Raw genomic sequence first — 6,507 nt, forward strand, 5'->3', positions numbered from 1 at the left:
CAGTTTTTTTAACTCTTATAATATTTATTATTATTACTAATTAACATTATTTATTTGGTCATAAATCACTTTTATAATCACAGTTTTTTTAACTCTTATAATATTTATTATTATTACTAATTAACATTATTTATTTGGTCATAAATCACTTTTATAATCACAGTTTTTTTAACTCTTATAATATTTATTATTATTACTAATTAACATTATTTATTTGGTCATAAATCACTTTTATAATCACAGTTTTTTTAACTCTTACAATATTTATTATTATTACTAATTAACATTATTTATTTGGTCATAAATCACTTTTATAATCACAGTTTTTTTAACTCTTATAATATTTATTATTATTACTAATTAACATTATTTATTTGGTCATAAATCACTTTTATAATCACAGTTTTTTTAACTCTTACAATATTTATTATTATTACTAATTAACATTATTTATTTGGTCATAAATCACTTTTATAATCACAGTTTTTTTAACTCTTACAATATTTATTATTATTACTAATTAACATTATTTATTTGGTCATAAATCACAGTTTTTTTACTCGTACAATATTTACTATTATTACATAGCATAATTATTTTAATACAATACTAATTATTAACATTTTTTTTAACTTTGCAAGAACTTCAGTTCAAATGTAATCCTATAAACTAATACTTTTAACATTAAAAAGTTTATCGGATTACATTTGAATTGAAAGAATTTTCAGAGTTAAACAAAATCACACCTTATATCTAATGTTAACCACCTAGGTCATATATACAATCAAATTTTATATTTCAATGCAATGCTGTCAGTCGACACATCCACCTTAAAGGTATTATTTGTTATTAATAAAACCAATACTTACTAAAGCAGTCTTAATAATATTCTTGAAGTCTTTATTCTCATATAATTCTAATTAATATTCTATTGTATCTGTGTTTTGAGTTTCTGTTCCGATATTAAGTGATCTTAAATCAATCGTGCTAGTTGTATTTTGCGTTTCTGATAAACCTATATTAATTGATGGTAAATCATCCAGAGTAATAACTGTTTCTTTTTGGATGTCGATTAAAGCTTCTAACACTTTGGTTCGAAACGACAATTTTTTAAATGTATTAAATTTTTGAACTGTTGGGATTAAAGATTTAAAAAAATTCAAGTCTTCGTCATTAGAATCTAAATTGTTTTGTTTAACACATTGCAACAATTCTTTTTCAAAAGCAGTTGGTGACACTTGACGTTTACGTTTTCGTGATGATTCTGGCTCTGTATTATTTGTCCGTTCAAGATTTGAATTACTGGTACTGGTGCTGGGTACTGAGCTGCTATTTTAATTTATAGCATTTGTTGATGAGTCTTGATCTTCACACTGATTTTCTATAGATTCATCTGCTTCATTACTTGAGTTCGAATCTAAAAAAGTTAACATTTGAAAAAAAATGTATTTCTTGTTCGTACTAGCGCCTGCACCAGATTTCAGTTTTTTCTTACTTGCTTTCACTTTCATATATGTATCTCTTGCAGTTTTCCATCGTGATTGCACTTTTATGACTGCAACAATTAAAAAAATATTACAGGTATGTGACAAGCGGACATACTTTCATGGACCTACACCTGGCGTATCAAGCTGGAATAACCACAATCAGAACAATAGTGAAAGAAGTCTGTCAAATTATAAATGAAAAGTTGAAGGAAGAGTGCATGCCATCGTTTTCACGTACGCGATGGGAAGAGATAGCATATGGTTTTTTGACGCAAGCTAATTTTCCCAACTGTATAGGTTCAATAGACGGGAAACATATACGTATTATAAAACCTGCTCACAGCGGTTCACTTTACTACAATTATAAGCATTATTATTCTATGGTCCTACTTGCAATGTGCAACGCAAATTATGAGTTTACCTACATAAATGTAGGGGTACAGGGTAAAGAATGTGATTCTTCAATTTTTACCCAAAGCCGCTTGTTTCAACGTTGCCATGACTTCAATAAACCATTCGGAACTACTATTTCGGAGTTTTAAGGATGCCGTTCGACCTCCGTCTGCTGGTGCTTTTCTATAATCCAGTGGTAGATAATCCTGGTGCAGTAAACCTATATACTCTGTCATTGTCGACTGTATCTATAATGGTAGACATACACAGATTTGTTTGGACTTCACTGCGAACTTTTATCTCTTCTATCATCCCCATGTAAATGTTTGTTTACTTCTTCTCAAGTGCCTACAGCAAAGTTTCATCCTTTATTTCAACCCAGTGCAGCCTATTTTTTTACCAAATAAAATCAGAATCGAATTCGGAGTAAGGCGTGAAAGCGTGACTTACCATACAAACTTACTACTTACAATCCATGCATACTTTCATCCCCTATTTCATACCCACACAGAACAGTGCTCCCAAGTAACAGCTTCTTCTATTTCACCGCATACAATGATGCGGTAAATTCATTTTGGTACCTCTCGAATCATCGACGTTCAAGTTATCTTCGATCGGCTTGATTCTTCGGCGTTGCGTAGATATGTGGGTTCTCTCTGTATAATCTACCGCATTTATCACGGGGAGTGCTCAGAGGACCTGTTCGGGTTGATTCCAGCGACCGGACATTACGAACAGAGTACAACCCGCATCACGTTGATGTCTGGCATTCCACATCCCACGCGTTTTGCAACAAATTTCTTGCCTCGCACAGCCACTTGTAGAATCAATTACCGGCTGCGGTTTACCCGAAACTGATACGACTTAGGGACCTTCAAGAAAAGAGCATACTCCCACCTTAAAGGCCGGCAACGCATGTCTTGACACTTGACTCACCTCTCCCTATCCCGTGAGCCGCCTCTTGCCCGTATGTCGCCTCTTATATAAAAAAAAACATCACTGAAGTCGGATGGTGCCCACGTTGCACTTTGTCGACTAATTGCCTTCCTTAGAGCTTTGAGCATAAATACGGTAATATCTTTGTAAAAAATGTTTCTCAATTGTAAAAAAAATCTCATCCCCAAAACAAAATTTTCTGTGACATCTCTTTGCGTACCGCTTCAGTAGCTGTTTCGATTTTACCACCCTAGTCTTCTTCAAATTATCAGTTAAGAAATAGCCAGTACGTCTCTTATAGGCCGCAAGTCCTGAGACATCTTCTAAAATACGCGACATGGTTCTAGGTGCTAACTTCATCTCCCGAGATAAAATCTTTTGCTTTTGGACAGGATTTCTTCGAATTCTTTCCATTACTGCTTTGACCACCTTTTTCGTACGAACACTACGTGGGCGGCCAGATCTTTTTCTGTCACAAACAAGGAGGTCACATTGTTCCTATTAATAGCCCGGTACACAAACATTTTACTAAAACCAAGGAGAGTTTAAAAATTGCATTTGGCTCCATACCTACTTTGTGTAATGCAATCACAGCGATTCGGTTCTCTTTATCATCCCACTCCTTTTTAATTTCGCAAAATATCGTACAATGTATTGGCGCCAAAATGAGATAACTCAACCACGGACGAGTAAAAAAAGAAGGACTCCGCGCCGTGATATTAGCAAGTAAAGTACCGTTATGCTGGTGTGTGTGCGGTTACGGGGGATACTAGTTACACAAGTATTTCTCCCTTCAATAATCATATATAGCCATAAATACTTATATAGTATCGTTTTTAAACTTTTTCACGACGCACGACGGAATTTTTAAAATCTTTTATTGAGAAGCAAACTGATCTGACACAGACGATGACAATTATCATAATCATATTTTTTTTTGTCTATTTTTAATTGAAACAGTATTTATGGCCAGACTAAGTACAGAGTGGAAGGTGCGGCGCGCTTCCCAATACCAAAACGTAAACAGGTTTTGTTAGAGAATGACGGTTTCGTAAATGTATGTATGTATTTCAATACCCATAGTATTTAATACCTGAGTGTTATTCTTATTTCTTCAAGTAAGTTTTCCTTTTCTTTTAATATTTTTAAAAGTTTATTATTATACCAAGGCCTACTCTCCTTGTATATTATAATTTCATTTGTGTTTTTGGAATGTGGTTATCCCTAATAAAAGGAATATCATCAAGTGAAACAAATAATTAAAATGATTTATGTGTATATTTTATTTTGGATTTAAAAACGACCATTTATTTGCTTCACGATGTATGATTCTTACTCCTTACTCCGCTCTCAGCAAGAGCCTTTGTGGGCAAACGTTGCATCGCGACACTCCAATCTAAAGGGTGAAGAATAAGCATAATTAAACGCTAAATAGTATAAATCAGTTCGTCAAAGGGCTTTGACATTGGCAGAAGAACTCAAGTAACTCCTAGCCCATCTTTTAAATCATATAGTAAGAGAATTGATCAGCATATTTAATAAATCTTGGTTCTTGACTAGTTCTGCACATAACTAGCCAACAACCAAACATTATTTTTCTCTATATAATATAATATATGCACTATACTTTACATTTACATTTAAAATAATTCTCAAATTTGTGCTCAGTGAGTCCTAGTTTACTGTTTGGAATATTAATTGTAAAGTTGAATACCTATGAAGGAGCCCTGGTTCACCTATTAGACGGTACTCTGATGAAGTTTATAGCTACTAAATTCTAGGAATTTCGACATAGTGTACAAAGTATTGAGTTTCTCAAATAGCGATGTTTCACCAGAGCTTGTAATAAAAACAAATCGCACAACGGGTTGTCTTATCATTTGCTCTTTGTATCTTTCAGGGGAATAGAATTACAAATATGAAACTCTCTGAGTTAAAAGCATTGAACAGAATGTAATTCTGATAAGTTTTTTTCTCGTATTTTGAAATATTAACTATTCAAGATGCTGTATAATATACCTATTTACATCTTCGTTAAATCCGTTACAAAGCCAAAATTATTCTCATGTATCAGAAATGATCCAATCAAACTGAGGGGGCATGGTGAAAAAGAAATTGTAACTTTTATTAATAAATATATTACATACATACATACAAATCTATTAGATCGCTGAATGAGCGAAACTTCAATAAAATAAAGTTATAAGTAATATATCAATCTGTAACTATTTTAAGTATTGAGAAAGAGCCTACAGCTAATACAGCCTTCATATTAAGCTAAGAACAGTGTTTTTAATTCTCTTTTCAGTATTTAATCATAATTGTTTTCTGGTTTATTAAGCTTTGTCATAGCACATACCTCCTCCTACAAGAAAAATTTATTACCTAAGATGATTTATTAATTGAACACTGGTCCCGTTTTTGTTCCTCATCAATCACACTGAATGTCAAAACAGACTTATCTGTTATTTTAGGTTTATGAAAGTAATTCTTTGGTTAAAGTTATACGTAAGTATTTGGTAAGTATTAATCCTTATTTTTACATAATATTGTCGCGTAGCAACGCTTCGACGTACATGACTAGCGTTGTCAAACTTCAAGGCATTCATAGTTTCTACAGCTCCGTCAACAGTACTCGTAGCTCAGCGAAAAAGTGTTAACTAAAATTTCTAGTACAATTTAAATTTAAGGATGGCAGAGAATCATTTTGAAAATAGAACAGACCCGTGGGTACAAGCCGTTTACGATACTTCTACCTACGGCAGTTCTAGTTCAGACCCAAAAGTGAAAAGGAAAAAAAAAGAAGAGAAGAAGAAATAGTGAAAAGGATGAAATAAATATAATATAATACTTTTAGTTACTTATTAAATAGGTATGTAATAACAAAAATGTATGTTTTCTAGTAAGTCTTGGTAGTTCCACATTTAATGATTTAAATCTACATTCAGGGCTTCCGCTCAGTCACTTGCTGGTCAATACAAGCTGCCCAGAGAAAACTGGCTTTGAGGGCAAAGTAAGCTCAACAATGTCGTCAAACGGTGGCAAATCTGAAGTGACAGGGCACGACACATACCTCGGAAACAAACCTCGTGGGGCAAAACATTCCTGGAACGGAGAGCTGGAGGAAAACCACGTGTGTGATGAAAGGATGAGCAGAGCTGCAGGGACGAATTGGATGGAGGCGGTGAAAAACAGGGGTAAGTGGGGCAATCTGGTGGAGGCGTAGACAAACCTGGTAGGGAATATCTGATAGAGAGTAAGAGGTTGTTATGATGTAAGTCAATATCAAACTGTGATTATAATGCATTTAAAAAAAGCCACAATTAATTGATAACACAATAATTGTATAACATCTTGTTTCCACTGAACTGTTAACAAACTGTTAAAAGCAGACTTTCATTTACAACTTTTATTAAAACAGAAAAGTAAATTAATTAAAATTTTAATTACGATAATGTAATGAAATGTTGGTTCTTGGCAAACAACCTTTTCTCGGGAATAGGTGGAGGTAGGTAGGAGTTGATAATATATATGAAATACGTCTTACATCGGACACTAAAATCAAGCTTCTTAATAAAACCAACCAAAAGAGTGCTGTCTTTTTTGAGCGTTATACTTTAAAATATTCATATAATATATTATTCATATATTATATCAATATATTAAGAATATTTTAAAATATAGATAAACC

At 33.0% G+C, this 6,507-nt stretch overlaps 1 pseudogene; it reads right to left on the reverse strand.

The window, feature by feature from the left end:
- Positions 1–751: 751 nt before the first annotated feature.
- LOC126976727 (uncharacterized) lies at positions 752–1,987 on the reverse strand (annotated as a pseudogene).
- Positions 1,988–6,507: the final 4,520 nt, after the last annotated feature.

The sequence above is a fragment of the Leptidea sinapis genome, chromosome 42 (genome assembly GCF_905404315.1).
Source record: "Leptidea sinapis chromosome 42, ilLepSina1.1, whole genome shotgun sequence".
NCBI classification, from domain to species: Eukaryota; Metazoa; Arthropoda; class Insecta; order Lepidoptera; family Pieridae; genus Leptidea; species Leptidea sinapis.